The sequence below is a fragment of the Poecile atricapillus genome, chromosome 7 (assembly GCF_030490865.1).
Source record: "Poecile atricapillus isolate bPoeAtr1 chromosome 7, bPoeAtr1.hap1, whole genome shotgun sequence".
Classification (NCBI taxonomy): Eukaryota; Metazoa; Chordata; class Aves; order Passeriformes; family Paridae; genus Poecile; species Poecile atricapillus.
In genome coordinates this window covers 12,189,394-12,208,409 of record NC_081255.1, presented here as the reverse complement: position 1 = coordinate 12,208,409, position 19,016 = coordinate 12,189,394, and the positions used below count along the sequence as shown (strand labels likewise).

The following is a 19,016-nucleotide window of genomic DNA, read 5'->3' as shown; positions in this document are numbered from 1 at the left end:
GCACCTCATCATAAACTATTACACACCACACCTCTCACAAGAACAGGCATGTTTGCCATGTTTCTGTGCTCTCATTTTACATAAGCAACCTTTGTTCTACTTGTCTCAAAGTAACAAATTAAAGTGAGCAAGATTCATACTATAGCACATTTATACAAGTAGTTTTTCCAAGTATGCCCAAAAGGCATTTAAAGAGTAACTAACCTGATCTTCTGAACAATAAACAAAAATCAGCATAAAGTTTCAGTCATAAAGCAGTCAAACATGAGTAAGGAAGCTCAAAACTCAGTTCACTTCTTCCAGAGTCAATTTAAAAGGAAAATACCATAGGAAATACCCACCTAAATAGGAAAGTATTGTTTTATTAGGCCAGCTTGAGTAGGCATACATAGCATAGAAGAAAACTGCATAGCACTTTTTAAGGTGCAGCTTTGCAAATAGGAAAGGCTAAAACTCTCTTATACTGAAGGTAAATCATAGCATCCAAAATAAAGGTTACCAAAGGAAAAAACTGCCTAAAAGGTTATAGGTTGCTCCCACTAGTAATTCTCCATATTAATAATCTTTAAACAAGAAATTTCTCTCAGAGCTGTTTTCCAACATTTTATCTCCAGGAAAGAGCTTATAAGATATAATGAGATTTCTGGTTTTGTCTGTCTTGTTGACAAGAGTAATAAACCCTACAGTTTGCTACATATTATTTTATTTTATATTCTCATGTTTAAATTTAAGTGTAAGATTTAGCAAAAAGTTAATTTGCATTCTAAAAATCCTTTTCAGACCCTCAAATTCATATGCTAACATTTTTAGATATCGATGTCATATGCATAAATATTGGGTTCATACATTTATATTTCTAGAATTAGCAGTCGAAGCTAAGCTTTTTGATAATGGAAACAGACTTTGGGACTCTGGTTTACCTGCTAAACCTCTTCCTAGAAAACTATGGAGCTGGAGAAAACACATTCTGCATGCAGATTTCTTGGCTGTGCAGTATCTATCACACATCACCCAGGAGCTGTCACTTCAGCAGAAGGAGCAATATCAACTTAGACCTATGAGGAAAGCAGAACATCCAGCAAAGAATACATTAGCTTCTTAGTTAAGGACAAGAGGAGTCAACTATAACCCACAATCATTACAGCCATTTCCTAATTAGAAGGCAAAGGGGAAGAGTCCTGAAAATAGGTTAGAGCAAATAGAGGTCTGAACTTACAGTTCAGCTAAATGCTGCAGTTATCTTCCAAGCATTGATATCCAAAATATCCATAGAGAGATATATCTGGGAAATACATAGAGCTGCCTAAAGAACTGCACACATAAAAATACTCTCAGAAGTCTGCAGGTTGAAGATAGTCCTCCTAAACTATATGTGGGGAATAATGAGAGCCACAGAGCTAGAACTGCAGCCTTTAAATTTTGCTGGTCATATAACAATACGGCTAGAATCTCTCTCCTGGAATTTGGCCTTGAAAACTCTTCTCTGCCGACTGGCCAAGGAGCAGGCACTTGTACTGCCTCTCTCTGAAGAAACTGCTTACCCACCCAGGGCACAGACCTTGGATTTCAAACCTAAACCTGCCCCCAGCTACAAGAAGACGTTGTGATTGAGGGATACTCCCAAATGTTTCCTGAAGAAGCAAAGAGCAATTTAAACATTGATTTGACAATAGAGAATACACACAGTAATTGAGACACCATCTTCCCTCATTTCAGGATTTGCTCTGATGCCTGCTCAGAGGAGCAGAAAGCAGAGGGAAAGGGACCTGTACACACTGTCAGCCTGCTGTGCAAGACACGCTAAAATGATGCCAGCGAGGCATTTCTGCAGAGGGGGTCTCAGCTCCAGCCTGGCTGAAGCAACAGAGAAGTTGTCTGGGAGATATTCTGTGGCCAGTGGCTTTGGGCTTCTCCATGGTGAGACAAGCACTGAACAGGCTGTTATGAGAATTCAGATTTTGTATTTTAGTACTGTGTGCTAATTAAGCACCTTAACCTAGCTGTGGAACACATTTAACAGAAATACAGTAGCTTGATCAGTCTTACACTAGGGAAATTTTGTTATTATTGTTTTAAATGCCTACTGCATTTATCTGCATATTTGAAGTATGATTGAAAAATTAATTCTATTTCTTCTTATATAAACAATTTACTCTGAGCATTTTTAGAAAGGTGCCTGGATTCTACAGAAACTGGAAATGCCATGAAGATACATATGCAATTATGAATTAATTTGTTTGCATGTTCACCATCAGCATTACTTTTTCAAAATTTAATTTTAATATTGCACTATTTCAATTCTCAGCATGGCAAGTGTGCACAAACATCATCTGAGTGGTGGATGCTGGGGGTAGTTGAACTGCTTTATAGGAACTCTGCTGGGGAGTGTTCTGTGCACATGCAAGGCTGTGTGATATTGGTGCTTAGACTTGACTGCAAGCAAACTAGTTTTTTAAAACAGAGAAATTTCTAAATTCACAGAGCAAAAGGTCTGGCAAGTGAAGAACTAAATGACAAATACCATATCAGCTAAGCACAGAAGCATTCCATGTAATAGAAGATACCCACACTTTGAGACCAGAGACCAATTTAACTCCTTAACCATGCAGGATGGCAAAACATTTGTTACATAACAGCAACTTCACATGGCATTTTTACATCCTGCCATCTTTTCACTGAAGAACAGAAGATTAGACTTCTACCGACTCTGAGAGACGGGGAGTGGAGCCAGCAGCAATATTTAGCACAGAGTGACTGATTTCTGGCACCATCTAGCTTCTCTGCAAGAGGAATCTGGCAGCCTGGTAAGTGCTTTTCAAAGCCACTGATTGAATGGTTGATACTAGTGCTATACAAAGGCTCAAGACAGCACAGGAAAGAATAAGAAATAAAGTAGTTCTGGGGCTTAAGACCTACTATTTTTATTTTATTTTTTCCTCCAAATAAAGATCGTGAGGTAAAAATCCTGGGCTGAATATCACAGCCAAGAGAATGCAGGCTCTTTTCATCATTCAGCTTCTGACTATTCAACTCTGCCAAATATCTATAATATATATGAAAGTATTAGACACAAGCCATAATGCAAGTAAGACTATTAATTGTTCATTTACATGAAACATGGTATAATCTGGAAAGAACAGATTTGTTTTGACCAGTGGAACTCTTCATAATTCCACTCAAGAACTGCAAAATTCCAATTTGTAACTATAAAGATAGCGGATTTATACTCATTCACTGCACTTAAGGGGTTTTGAATGCTAGAAACTTCAATCCACCTACATCAGCTCTGTATGGAGAACTGCTGCCCATTTGAGAAAAGCAGCCATGTTTTGCACTGAATGTCAAAATTCATTAACTGATGAGATGTACAGACTTTGGATGCTCGTGCTCTGTAAAATTTTGCAGAAACTTATTTACTTGTTGACATGAGGATATGTTAACAGACTCATATGTTGGTAAACCAGAAAGGAAGACAAATAGGTTGGTTTGTATCCTCACTAGAGGAAAAAATGGCAAAGAAAAAGAAGGTAAAAAGAAAAAAAAAAAATCTTTCTGGACTACACCAGACAAGAAAGCACAGTCTCTTCAATTCAGAACTTTTTTCCAATTCCCACAGTATAACTTTCTTTCCATTTGCCTGAAATCACCTGTAATGAGCATTAGGAGCTAATCCCTACACATTTGGTTTATTCGGCATAGGCCCAATGAAAGCAAGGATTCTCAAATGCATGACAAACCCAACCCACTTTCTCACTTCGTCTTTTCAACTGCATGTGACCACAGCTACTGAAAATAGAAAATTAGCTGCATTTACACACAAGTAATACATAGAAGTCTCTTAGATGGAAAAAGTGGAACACAGTTACATGCTTTTTCCTATAATCCACTTAAAGTAATATTTCTTTTCCTCAGGGTCGTAGCGAATTTCGTTAAGGCAGTTTCTCAATAAAGAGGTCTAGGGCTATTCTGCTGTTGATTCATTCATGTTGATCAGCTCTGGTTTTGTGATATCATCCAATAACTAAAGTGTAAATGCAAAGCAGGCATAGCTACCTATGTGTTTTAATGTATTTCATTTACATTTTAATGTATTTAATTTAATTTTTATTTATTGTAGTGTCTTATGTTCTCTTCTCCCTAGATATGCAGGTTTTTACACTCCACATTTTCCAATACTTTTGATTACACAAGACTAAGAAGGACCATATATTTTCCATGACATAGGGACATGTGATGACAGAAGATTAGTAAGTCAGTATTTGTTGTGGCATGAATAAGAATATCCTAGTGGGAAGGAATTTCAAGATTTAGATCTAAGAACTCAAATGCATCCAATCTGAACCACAGGCAGAAGTGTAAACCAAAATTTGAAACTACCCTCAAAGTCAGCACCTGTTATTTGAAGACGCTTTATACTCACTGAACAGTTACAGATCAAAATGAAAGAGCAAGCAAAGCAAAATGAGGTAATGAGAACAAAGCAGAGAACATGTTCAAAGAGGAAAAAGGGAAATTGAGACATCTGTCATTAACATCTGACTTGGATCTCTCTTAATGGGTTTATATTCAGTTCTATGTTATTCAACTGTAATTAATACAAAGAATGAGTTTTTACATCTCAGAATATTCTGGGTTGGAAGGGATCATCAAGTCCCACTTGAGTGAACAACTGATAGCAGACTGAACCCACAGCCTTGTTGTTAGCACCACACTCTCACTATGTCTAGAACTAAAGTATCATGGGCTATTGCACAGTATTCACTTGAGAGACAAACTGTGCAAGAAATTTAACAGATTTCTGTGATGTCCTTACACTCAGATTTCAATCTTCAGTGATGCACAGAAGAAAAGCACTGGGATTTTCAGCAGCAATTCCCCTGAGTATCAAGGAAAGAGAATTTTTTAAATCCCTTGGTCCTTTTGAAATTCGCTGCATGCAATTTCAGGTTAATGTATTGTTTTAAAAAGCCTGGTAGGGAATTCTCTAGAAAGCAAAAAGTTAGATTTCCTGATATGCACATATGCAAACTTCTGTCTCATGCATTCTCATGTACCAAAAGTTTCAAATATAGAAAAAAAAAAAAAAAAAAGTCAAACCCATATCCACCAGAATGTACTGTGTTTATGTAATTATTTTCAGAAGACACATTATGCAGGTAACCCAATATAATCATAAAGACCTGAATGAGATTCTGATCCTGACATTCAGGTACCCAAAATAGGTGCTTAAGGATTGGAAAGACGGCAAAGAACAGAGGAGACAGTAAAAGTGCTAAAAGCATTATAGGAACCTTTATATTTTATATTCAGGTGGAGTTTGTCATGAGCAGCCCACTCCCTTTTTGCGCTGAATAATTCCCAGCATTTTCATATCACATCTCAGATACACATATCAAAGACAACTTTCTAATCTTGCAAGTGTGCTTAGAGAGAAGGAAGAGGAGAGCAAAAAATACCAATAAACTCCCCCCTTCCTCCTTATCCTCACCTTACTGCCCAATACTTCTTGTTTTTATCAAATACCTGATGAATTCTCCTCCTAAACAGAGAAGACTGAAAGGAGAAAACTGATTTCTATGTGCATCCTATAGTGCTCTTATTTTATAATTTAAAATAAATTATATATATATATATATTTCTCCAATAAGAACTGCAAAATTGGAGCTCTAGACAAAAAAAAGTGTCTAGGATCTGCTACATTTAATTGGCTTGTTAAATGAATTTTATATTAGAGAAGAATCTAGATGTCAGAAATCATTTGTCTTCAAATTCCTCCCAGTTTTTACTTCATAACTATGGTAAACCACTAACTATATGAGTTGTTTGTTCTCCTTCCTCACCTCACTGTACTGAAATTAGATTACCAGTGCTGTCACCATGTGACAATAATACTGAGCTCAAGATGAGACCCTCATGTGCCAAGAAAAAAAGAATCTACATTTCACAACAAGAAAATTAAGTTTCAGAAACATGAGACTGGTTATATCCTTTCTTTGGCAATATTCTATTCTTCCTTCCATCCTCTTCACTAATTTATTTCTTCCTCAGTCTTGTACTGCAAGCCTTCAGTGACAGCTTTTGGAGTCTTAAACCAGTCTCAATCAATAGGTTGAGGTCATCTGTCAGACCCATGGGATCAGAAAGATCAGAACACATTTATCCAAAGTCCAAGTGGAGTGCCCTATTCAGACAGCTATGCTGCCTGCTAGTTATCAGGTGGAACTGAAAACAAAACTTATATTAAAAGACAGCAGGATCATTATTTCTCCTTTCTGCCCCACCTCCTCAAATGCCTGAGGTCATTTTCCGCAACAAAAATGAATGCCCTTCTTGAAAGTGTTTTTGTGCTAAACAGCAGTGGTTAATTTCTTGCAACTAATTAGTTATTCAAGTGAAAGTATAATGATCCTCTAAAATGATTGAAAGTGCTTCAACTGAGTTTCCTGCTAACAGCATACTTCTAGAAAAGATGCAATAAATCAGCAGGGTTATGAAAATCTTTAAACAAAAGCAAGCCTATGACAGGAACCCATTAAAGATATAGCCATGTAATATTTATGCACCTAGCTGGCTTGTGCTTTTAACCCAGCACTTTCAGCTGTATCTTTGTAGCGCCTGCATCATATTCCATAAAAATGAGATTCACCCTACCTGCGAAGAGCCAGCACAATGTCTCAGCTTTAGGTGTTCAGAGTATAAAGTTACTATAGGGCTTAAGGGATGGAACTTCCCTCCAAATGGAATTTCTTCCAGATATTTCTAAATCAAAATACAAATAGAACACCTTTGAACAGCACAGAAAATGTAATTTGTGAGCCTCAAGCTCCTTGATTACCTTTGGCAAGAAAAGAGGCAGGTGCTGACAAAAGAATGGTTTATAAATTCAGAGAGGTATTGATGCAGAAACAAAACTCCTCAGAATAGCCAGTATCACCTATGATTGTTCAGATTATGATTTGTGATTAGGAGTGGTTATGGAGATAGTAACAGGGGATCTCTTGAGACTTTTACAGAAAGTCCTGACTGCGTAAAATGCCATTCACTTACTCCTAAACCTACTAATTCATTACAGGGTTTGCATTTAAATGTATTGGGTATTGCAGAAAAGCAAGACCCTGTAGTAGAAAAATGCATTTTGATAATGCTTGAGGCTTCCGGGTGCTACAGATGTACCAATCTGTTTAAATTTCCAAAAAAAAGAGATATTTCCCTTTCTTTTTTCACATCAAACGGTCTGCATATGTGCTTGCTTGTATTTTTAAGCAACACGTAAGTGCAGAGAAGCAAAATAGGAAGCAAAGAGAATGATTCCATTTATTAACTTGGTTGTGCATGCTTTCCCTCATCCCATTCACTCATTTACTTCATTGCAAATCACGGTCTTCCCACAGTTTTAAAAGACAGAATTTGGATTCACAAACCAATTTGAGTTGGGGACTCAAATACAATTTCCTGGCCTACCTTTCCTTGCTGCAGCAAATGGCTGCCAAACAGGGAAACCTTGCTGCTGTGAGGCTGGAAAAGGGAAATTTCAGGGAAGGATGTAGGAACTGCAGTTTACTTGGGACTGGGAGGTGGCAATTGAAGGACAGAGAAAAGGAAACCAGACATCACTCCCCCTTCCCATAAAATCAACTTCGCCTTCAAGAAAGGTTTTTGGGCCAATGACCACTTTCAACTCACACCTTCTGTTGGAAAAATAAATTAGGAGTCCAGCTTTATTTTGTCAATAGAAAGTTTAAAGTGGTCACTGGAGCACAAAGCTTTTCAAAGGGTAGCTGAGCTCAACAAGGACAAGGAGGAGGATGTTGAGAAAGCCACAAAAACAGAGGCAGATTACAAACCATTAAAGGCCATGCCGTTTTTCAATAATAAAGAAAAGGCCTTTAGAACAGTTCTGGTAATTTGTATCTACTTATTGTGGGCTATTTTTCTTTAGAAGAATATGTATTACTTAAAAAAACCTCTGTCAGAGCAGGAAAAGGTATTTTGTGTTTGTGTGTGTTGGTCTCGATAAAATAGAGCCACCAGGAAACAGTAAACTAACTAGGCATTTGCTCCCTGAATACATGGGATTATGCTTCTCATTTGTGCTGTAAATCACTGGATCCTCTACAAGTAATTGTACTGCAATGGGTTTTGCTATGCTAAATATTTAAAGCTGTGTGCCCAGTCCTTCAAAGTCTGAGCTTATTCTGTGTTCAGAGCTTTTTAGAGTTGAGTCCAATAGCATATTTGTTTTGAATGGCTGTTCTTAGATAACAGTAACAAAAATCCAAAACTTGTTTACACCATTTAACCTGCCTAAGAGCTTAGCTTGAGACATTAAAAAAGCCACACAACAAGCAAGCAGAAAAATGCAGTCCTTTAGAATAGTCTCTACTGGTGAGAAGTTACACCATCAAAAAGCAAAAAGAATGTTTTGCCAGCTCTGGATCAAGAATTGCTTTGTTTTTAAACTGGAGCAATGACTGGCATAAAAAGACTTCAAGGAATTTCCTCTTCTCCCTGAGGATAATCGTGAGTCCTTCCACTGCCCCAGACTTCATGTTATGGTGATTGCAAGGATAGGTACGCCTTGTGGGACCTAAGCAGAAGCCCTTGTTTATCAGAGTGTGCAAAATGTGAAAAAGAGTCAAAACAAAGCAAATCAGGCAATTCCATCAATCCTAGGAAAACTGTTCCCAGCTGAGCAGTACCTTCAGCTCTAACAGGCAGTTACATCAGCTGTGTAGCAGATGCACATGGCCTATTCTCTTAACTGTATTGCTACCTTAAGAACAAGACTTCACCATTTACACACAGACACTCATGGAGTGTTCTACACATTCTCAAATTGCATTTGTGGTCTAAGTTCTGTAAAGTATGGTGATATTTTTGGGAACAAAGATGAAGCATAATTTCTCATCTGTTCCAAATTACACATGAAAAAAAAAAGTGAGGATGTTAGTAACAAATAGATTTGCGTACAGAAATTTCAAAAAGGAAAAGAATGCAGAAATGCCAAAATACAATTACAGCAAAGGAAATAATGCAACCAGGCAATGATTTACCATCCACACATTTTCAGAACTGCAGTTCTACTCATTAGAATCCAGTGCAATGTAGTAGACACAGTATCTGAAAAAACAAGTCTTTCATATTTCTGTGCTACCTCAAGAGCTCCTGATACCTAATCTGGAAGCAGACAGAACTCAAAAAGGTGCCTCTTTTCCAGTGAGGACGTGACTTCCCCTCCAAGGGCCTGGGGCACTGTGCCTCAAATGCTAATAGCTTGAGTTTTGTGCAATAGCCCTATACTGTTTATATAGCACTTCACATGTTCAAAGCACTATGAGATACCAGCCATCACTACACTTTTATGAGGCTGTAAGTATTACCCACTAAACATCAGGGTTCAAATGACTTGCTCTTGATCAAAAGAAACTTTGTGCAGCAGGACCATAATTATTTGAATTTGGTAATTCTCGCAGACCATTCCTATGGCAACACAGAACGAAGAGGGGGATGGGATATTAAAGCCAATTGCTATTGCACTCTGCTCTGGCAGTGAGATGGACACATGGAGGCTGTCTTAAGCAAACCTATACTCACAGCACCTTTTATAGAAAATTCTAGAAAATTATTTTTAAAATCAGGAGCAAAAATTAAACAAAAGGTTTTGAAAACCCACAAGCATGTTTTTCTAAATGTATCTATTTCACATATTCACTGTGAAGAACATAAAAGACAACATGCAAATGGTACTGAAGTATTCCAGAAATCCTAAAAGGGGGTTCTGAATTCATTCCAAAGCAGCTTGAGAGTTTTTATACCAAGAAGATTAGTAGGCAACTTAAAAGCAAGTCCATTTTCTGCAGAAAAAGAACTAGTCTCATGTCTTATGGCTGACTACAGTAGGACTCAACTTTTAAAAATATAGAATGTTTTTGCTCTCCCTTTTTATACATACGTTCTTCCTATGAAAATTCAACTATGCTGACATTTATATCTTTAGTCTCAAAGCATCAAAGCTCTGTTCTTGAAAAAGAATACAAACACAAAGGAGATGTTGAAAAACAATCAATGTACACACAGTACGTATTACAACCAAATAAAGGCTTGACATAAATGCTAAACAGGATAGATGCTGAAGATTCTTCTCTTTACAACTGAAATCACTTTATCCAAAAATCCTGACACTGAGATTGAAGACAGAATACGGAAACTCATCCTCTGCCTTTCCATCCTGTGTCCATCCTATCCTACGATATTGTCTTTCCCACCTCTTACATTTTGCCTTGTACACAGCCCCAGTTGCCGCACACACCATATGTTTTCAGAGCACAGTTACACAATTATTGGCCTTAGAACCTTGCCTGCAGAATCATGTGGGAAATAGATCATACTACTAAGACAAAAATGTAGACCACTACACACAGTCCAGATTCATCAAATAAGAAAAGGATGCCTTTTTAAAGCTATAACATGGGAAGGGGGAGGGAAAGAAATTCTCTTCAAAGGCAGCAATGAGTGCAGAGAGAATTACTAATAGAACCTTTTGTGTTTTAGCCAGGTTGATCCTGTTGCTATGAATATTTACCCTCTATCTTACAACTTTCACTTGGCATTTTTCAGGTACAGGCCACACAGAACTAACTCTATGCTTAACTACGCTTGCAATTTCTACTGTTTTGACTTGAAAAGTTAAATTACTGAAATATTTGCTAAAATATTACAGTTTAAGTATAACATCAATAGGTGAGAATTACTTCATGGATATCAATGTAAGAACTAGTTACCATACTCCATCTACTGATCTGAAGAACAGATGTTTGCATATAATTTATGGACACCGAAATATGTGCATATCTTCCATAAATAGTAATGTGTTCTAGTAACAAAGAGTGAAGAATTGTGATCCAAAATACTGGGAAATTTCAGGCAGTGTTAGAATTTATTTACCAATTTCTTGGCTTTAAATAAAAAGCAGATCTCATAGAGCCACAGCCTTAATCCCATATGCTGGAAAAGTACTTGCAATTTCAAACAGGACTAACAACACAAAGTAATAAACTGCAGTCAGACTCAAAAGGGCAGATATAAAAGTCTGTTTAGAATATGAGTACAACTATGATTTGTTAAATAAGAGTAACAATTTATATTGATTGAGACACAGCAAGTTAAACTTTTGCTGAAGTAAGCAAAAAGACAATATTACTGTGTGTACTTTCACATTAAATTTGGGCTTGGAAGTTTCTTTAGTGTCAAGATATAACAAAATACTAATCAGGTAAAATTCTAATGGGCAAAGCATAGTTTTGAGTTCTGCAATTAAATTATTTCTGGAAGCGCAATCAAATATTTGATTGAACTAATATCACTGCTGCTCCTCACATTTGTTCTGTTCCTAAATTAGCTTGGCTAATCAGTATCCCACCTCACAGCCTGTGTTGTAAACATGTAATATTAGCTGTTGGGTTTAATTTCAAGAGCACAGTCAATTTTTGGACAGCAAACTTACTCAAAAACTTAGTCAAAGCCTACAAACGTATGAAGCAACATGTTTGGAGATGTCAGTTTCTAGGCCATCAGAACTCTGATAAGACAGAGTGAACTTCAGATCACTCTGTGATGGCTATGCATGTCAAACAAGTTATGATTGAGTTTTATAACCAGTTTTGTGAACAATATTTCACTTCAAAGTGTTTTCTGGTTTTCCGCCCTCCTATTCTATGAGCAAGAACCAGGATTGTAAAAAAAAGCAACTTTGTAGAGTGCAGAATTTAAACAAGGCAATCACAGTTTTTTGCTCCGGTCTCAGGCTGGCATGCACTAGTGCTTCAAGATGTTATGCAGCTGCTACTTTTCCCTGGAGATGGCTGTACTCCAGTAAATGGTGAAATACTCCATCAAACTTTTTTTTTTTTTTTTTTTTTTTTCCAGCAGAGGTTAACAGAGATGTTTCCATAGGTCTAAGAGAACATGAAAACATGGTGATTGTGTGGCTGGATTTCTTGAAAAACATTAGCCTTAGATTTACTGCATCAGTAATTAGGAGCTGCTGCTACATTCCAACACACTGCAGAAACAACTGCAGTTAGTATCTGTAGAGTACACTGAGAGTCTTAGATTACAGTGATTGTTATTTGATTCTGTTCTTGCAGCTTTTAAGATCATAGAAGAAACAAATACTTTTCATTTTGTCCTTTTGATAGGTGCACAGATTTTTTCCTTTCAGCATATAACTCAAAGTCATCTAAGAACAAATTGAATTTCTAATAACTACAGTCAACTGGATTTAATTCCTTTTGGTGGAAGCACAGCAGTGTCAATACTTACAGAGATTTAGTATTACTGCTGATTTATTGAAAGTAAAATGTCAGTACAACATGAAAATTTGTCATTTTAGAAAGGTTTAATAAAAAAGATGAACACAACACAAAATATTGAAAATATAAGAACTAATAACTGATCATTCTAATTCACTTTTTTCCAGATGAGCATCCAGGTATCAGCTGGTGTAAACGCAAATGCCAGTGACGTCAATGGAGCTGTGTCAGTTTACTCTAGCTGAGAATCTGATCCCAAGTGTGCTACTGCCATTTTTAGACTCTGCCACTGGAATTCACTTTTGCAAGACAATTAAAAAAACACATCCACTCATTGCATTTCTTCCTGTCCCCAAGTGTATAACTGGAAGTCTGTTGACAGACTGTGGGAGAGGGCAAGTGGGAGGTGGAAGTAGCCAACAACTGCATCCATGAGATAACTTTGCAGTATCAGTATGAATACTGCTCTGTTGTCTTCCTTTTATACAAATGAATGTTTGGCTTCAGAAAGTTTTAACTCCACCTTCCACTAACAAACAATTCCATGTCAGCAGAAGAAAAATGATGCTGTAAACCACATGGAGTATCTACCTTATAAATTTGTTAACATGGTATTTTAACCAGTATACAAACTCAACAGACTATTTTATTGCACTATTAGAAAAAGTACCTTAAGCTACAAGAGCCCCATGGCTGAGTTCTCTGTATTCACCTAAGCAATCTCCCTGCTGTAAGGGAGACCAGCAATAAGATTGGGAACAGTTCTAAGGCAGCTGTTTGACGTGGCCTGCAAGCCAGACTTCTATCTGGCTAACATCTTTCATATCTCATCTAGCATTTGTGTGAGCAAGAGAGAAGAAAGGAAAAGGTGGGGCAGTAAGCAGGGCAGAGTAGTACTTGACAGCGCCACCATTTTAAGCAGAGAGAGGGAGGTTTTGTCTGTTTTACATAAGGCAGTTATTAACATGAGTGCACTGTATAACAGCTCCCCGGTATTAACGTACAATGAAGTTGGAATGTTGGTATTTGACTCAACATAGCAAGGTCAAAATGGAAAAGGTAATTAATTAGAACTGAAGATGCAGTCCACATGGTATTGAACTAATTTTCTATTTGTGCAACACAACAACCATATCTTCAATTTAGGTCAGGCCATCAAGAGGAGGAAAAGGACTGAAGATGAGATGCTCTACTTCACACAGTTGCCCTCTGGAAGGACTTGCAAAGGCAGTCACTTAAATTAAGTACAGGTCATCAGACAAGATATCTAATCTATTCCTAAGACAGGCAGCTCTAGCAGTCCAAATCCCTATGGCCTTTGTAGCGACATGATGAACTACTTCCTCATGTACCTCTGTCAATTCACATTAGGTTCCAGTTTTCTTAAAGCGATATTTCATGTACATCATGACCCTATTGCTCAAAGCAAGGAAAGTGCTTTGGTTTATTTATGACCTACTAACCTTAAATAAAATAAAAAAAATACATTCAATCTGAATGTTCACATAAGCATGCAGATCTGAAATAAAATTTAAAATAAACCTGGCATTTGTAATAGCTAGCTAAGCCTGGTAAGGGATTTTTAAAAAAATGAAACGAGATGAAAGAAGATGAAAGCATATTTACCCTGCATAACCTGCACATATCATGAATCAGGGCTGGAACCCAGAAATACCTTTTGTACTTAGAAGTTTCAGCCCATTTCAGAGGCTAGGTGACCAAGGAAATACTGAGGTTTTCCATGATAGGGGGTGGGGAAGCATTAATAACAACCTGTGAAAGTAATTCCTTCTAAAATGTAATCCACCTGGCCACAAGCTCTACACAGCTCCTCTCCTTCCCCTGCACCCCATCCCAGTTGCCAGATATCAACCAGGCAAGCCCCCATATGGAAATATGAAGTGACAGATGGAAACAGGCAATAAGGGCATAGGAATGAGTACTGAAAGAAACGACATACAGAGAACAAGCTTATAACAGGGCAGACCTTAAACAAATAAAAATGCACGTAAGACTGAGCTGGAGAGCCTTATTCTTTCATCACTCATGCTAGTGCACAGAGGTATTCTCCCAACATCCATGGAATTAAACCTTTGAAATTTCAGTACAAATAGATGGAGAAATAAAAATAATCAAAGCTAAAGTATTGGCAGCAAATATACTGTGCTGCTGTATTGGGAAAGAAAGTTGGGCTGCCACATTTAATTAAAATGTATTTGATTTATCTATATTCATAATCACAGTGGCCTTCATAACACATCTAATCTACCATAAAGAAGAAAATGAGTTGATTCTATTCTTGTCTGGTTTTCCAGCAAGCTATATTAATGACTTTTTCTTTTAGTTATAATAGATGGAAAATACAGTTGAGTTAAATGATGTAATAAATACCTCTACATGCAGAGCAACTACTTGAAAAAACCAGTTAGGACCAAGTCCTTGTCATAGCATTTGTTTACAAAATGGGCACGGGGCAGCACACTGATGAACTCCAGTCCTTTAGTGTGGGCTCCCTTACCACAAGTACAGACAAAACTCCAAACATTTATAAAGTCTTATAAATAATGATGGAATCATAAGAGAGAAAAAGTAAGGGGCATCTTTAGTCAAAGGATAAAGTAAACAAACAAACAGCAATTCATGTAAGTCAATGAATCAGTCACTTAATTTCAGTACAGTTAAGAGTGGACCTAGCAGAAATGTGACAAGCTGAGCTTCAAGAACACCTCCTGCATAAGAATTCTGCTCACAAATGGAAATAAGGTAAAATTTCTGGATTACCATGTTTTGCCTTCATATCCAGCTTCTAAAACTCTTCTACAAAACAAAAACTAAAAAAAAAATTTTTACAAAATTATTCTTTATTTTTATTAATAATTAGGAAAATTGAGTTGGAAAGTGCAGACAACTAGGAAAAAGTGCTGTGTTACTGTGGAAATTTTTTAATAATAGGGACTTTACTGTGTGATGATCAGCTGGATGTGCACAGCATGCTGACACAAAAAAAAAAAAGAAAATAAATATAGGTCAAGCCTTGATATAAACTGACATTTTTTCCTCCTGAAAACTATCACAACAGGTTCTGCATGTGTGAAAATTTGTAAGGAAATAAAGGCCTTCTGTCTCAGATGTTTTTTGAAAAATAAAGCCTTCTTTAAAGAAAATGTATTTTTCACCAATCCTAAACAAGTTTAATCCAATTGAACCATGTCAGTAGAAGAAATTTTGCTCAGTAGAGCAATCTCTAATTGGCAACACTAATTTTTAAAACTCTTAGCCAGCTCTGTTCATTTATGAGATCTCATGTTTTTGTTTTACTGTGAAGTTCAGTGTTGTGAAATAACAGACATTAACTCGTGCCTGGATCTCTAACCTTTATTTTTTAAAGCCTGAATAACTGAAACATATTTTCTTTTCACAGAAAGAAGTCTGGGAAACTACCAGCTCCTTGCAGAAAGACTGAAACATGATGGGCAGAGAAGGGTGTTGGTGTCGGTAAGAGAAAAATGATTGAAGTTGCATCATCTGTATGATTGAAATCACTGTGTGAATTTTGATTTTTCCCCCCCCTACTTTCAGACATTTGAGGATGCAGTCAAGTCAATGGAGTTCTGTTGTAGTGGTTGCTTCAGTGAACATTCAACGCTGTCGGTGAGTTTGGAATTAAAGTGAAAACCATCGACCGTTGATTGTACCCTCCAGCTAACCATCCTCCTCCTTACTTCATGCTTTCAGGCCTTAACACCGAAGATAGCAACCTAACCATCATATGATGTTTCTCCCTCACCCTGCCAAGCTTTACAAAAAGGTCACAATCAACATTCATTGCTGTCGGTGGGTTTAACTATGTGGACAAGCTCACTGAACAATGAATGCAACTGTGGCCTCACATTGTACAGTTGCCGTTGAGAGGAGTAGCAGCTCTGAAGGCAATAGTGAGAAGCAAACACTTCTTTTGAGCTACAGTATTCTGGTCAGAAAAATAGTTGGGGGTATCCAGATTTTGCTTGTTTGGTTCTGAGTGTGTTTAACTTAGCTGACTGGAAAAGAAAACCCACTGCGTTTTTCTGGGGTATTGTCCTCACAGGCTTCAGTACCACTGAAAATACGAAAGTTCTTATTTAGTATGTGTGCAGAAAAAATAACAGGACAGGACACTCAGTATATCCACTCCTAAGGACTCTAACATAAGAGGAAAGAATATTTAGTTGTCATTTAACTAGGCACTGTTGAAGGGTTCAAAAGTTTATTCTATATTTGTCATGACATATACAGCTGGGAACAAATGGGATTTAAGAGTTATGGATAAAAATATTATGTCAAAAATATTAATTAATTTTATATGAAACTGATTTTAAGAACACAAATACTACTGCATTTGCTATTTTTAGGGGTCTGAAAGATGACAGAGAAATGTATATCCAGAAATAATAATGGAAAAGCAGTTAAATTGTAAAGTTGTTAAATTGCAAACTGAGTACCTATGTCATGCTCTGAGTTTTGCAATAAGAAAATAAAATGTAAATAAGCTCACAGTTGTGTCCTTATTTCTTTATAACCCTAAATTAACGTGGTCAGACACACAGAAGGACCAGTCTACATTTCTCACTTCACACAGTCATCCAAGGTAAGTTCAGCCTGTAGACTCAGTGCAACTCAACTACTCTGCAATAGGAATTGCTTAAAAAAAATCAGGAAAACTCACAGTATATCATCGTATCACTCATATAATTCTTGTTATGGGAGTGCTTATAAACAGGACTTTAAGCTAATTATTTACAAAGTTTCCTCAGCACATCAGTCACACAAGTTATCTTTTGTATTGAGCTTGCTTGGTTTATCCATGTTTCACAGTAGGAACTGAACACCATAAAAGTGTCAAGGCTATCATGGGACAATACATCTATAGTCATTTCTTTAACTGTTATCAGTATAATTAAATGGTAGAAATGTATTTCAATCATGAAAGAGATCAGTCCTCTGTCACATGTGAAACTAGTATTTATAGACCACCCCCCATGCCTCACCCCACAGTTCCTCAAGAAACAACCACACTAACAAAATAAATCCTGAAATTATTTGGACATGATTTAAAATTGGCATTTGGGAAAATTATCTCTTTTCATTCCAGTATTTACTAGAAAACCCCCCACGTGGTCTGTTGCTCACTGAATAATATCATGGTCAGAGACAGAAGAGTAAAGTATTAAAAGGAAGATCTGCCATGGATAAATGATTTCTCAGCAACACTGTTCAGAGATAAGCCTGTATCTTTAGGTTTACCCATTTCTACAAAAATGGGAATTTGAATTACTACAGACTTAAATATTGCAGGGAGATAAAGATCATATTAAAAGCAAGACTCAAAGGTATATGTTCTGTCTAGAAGGAGAAAAATTTCAAATTAAGCTGTAGTTAGTGTGTTATTGGTACAAAACAAATTTCTTTACTGAAACTTAAAAACCAGTTCTTACTTTCACAAAACACTTACTAATGCTAGTTATAGATGTGTTACGTGTTTTTAATAGAGAAAATACTTAGCAAAACAGAAGAATCTGGAATTTCTCATCACTGGAGAGAACGTCCTGGAACATGAGTGGTTTCTGTATATATGTTTTCTCTACTAAATGATAATGCCTCAATAATTAACATTGAGGAGGGACAGACTTCAAGAAAAAGAAAGTTACATCCTTTTCTAATGCAGTACTTTACCTCAAAAAACACATCTCTCTTGCTTTCAATCATCATTTTATTCCATACACTTGCTAATGGAAGAACAGCTATTCATACCCTACTAGGCCAGGGTGCAGGAATCTCAGCCAGCATTGACCTAGGCACAGATAGACCACTCTCATTACAAATATAAAACAAATATTTCTACCTGGACTGCAAGTTTTTACTGGTTTCTGAAGAGGAGAATCTTCAGAAGTTGTCTTTTTAATGATGCCTAGAATGGGAATCTATCAGTGACTTGAGTTTCACCGTGTTTTCATATAGAAATTGAAAAATTACTCCTTAGTGCACAGATATATAGTGCTTCATACAACTTGAAATCAACCTCTACAGACTAGTTATTTAATAATATTCATTGGAAAATGACACTATTATTCCAAACCCACAAGAAATGCTGGCTTGCACATATGTTTCCTTATGCTGTAAAGCCACAGAACAATCCCAATTTGGTGATGATAACTGTGATATACTGTGGAAAGGTTTCATAGTAATTTTCATGTTTTTTGTTAATATCATACATATGTACTCAGTACAATGCCCACAGGCCATAGAAACATTCTAAAAAATTGCTCCTCAGTGCCATTGTAAATAATTCACTCACAGCAATATTTTTAGGTCAAGCATATCAAAGTTGCAGTAAATGCGATGGACCTTGACATAATAGGAGCACTGCTTTTACAGCAGTGGAGGAAGAGGAGAGGGAACGCACTTCCCATCCATGTGAGATCAGTTGCTGTTCCCCAGTGTGCAGATCACCATGTCTGAGGACAGCAGAGGTGGTACTAAGGGCTTGTTATGAAGTTTGGAATTGTTGAGTTTTTTAATTACCTCTAAGTTCATTCTTTTCTCCCTGGCTTCTGGCATAAGATGATTTTAAATATCCAGACCAACAGCTTCTGTATTAGTTCTATAATTTCTCCTTAGCAAGTACAGAAAGGTTTTTATCTCTAAAACTACAAGTCAAAGAGTTTC

At 36.8% G+C, this 19,016-nt stretch overlaps 1 long non-coding RNA gene across 2 annotated transcripts in view; it reads left to right on the top strand.

Moving 5' to 3' along the window:
• Positions 1-16,844, top strand: part of LOC131580725 (uncharacterized) — a 61,738-nt gene extending 44,894 nt beyond the window's left edge. Inside the window, exons 4-8 of one of the 2 annotated variants that reach the window (XR_009277944.1) lie at positions 1,717-1,917; positions 2,482-2,804; positions 12,479-15,806; positions 15,891-15,962; positions 16,047-16,844. This is a non-coding gene — a long non-coding RNA (uncharacterized LOC131580725). Of the gene's footprint in view, positions 1-1,716; positions 1,918-2,481; positions 2,805-12,478 lie in introns of both variants that reach the window. The other variant, XR_009277943.1, reaches the window with a different exon arrangement.
• The last annotated feature ends 2,172 nt before the right edge of the window (positions 16,845-19,016 follow it).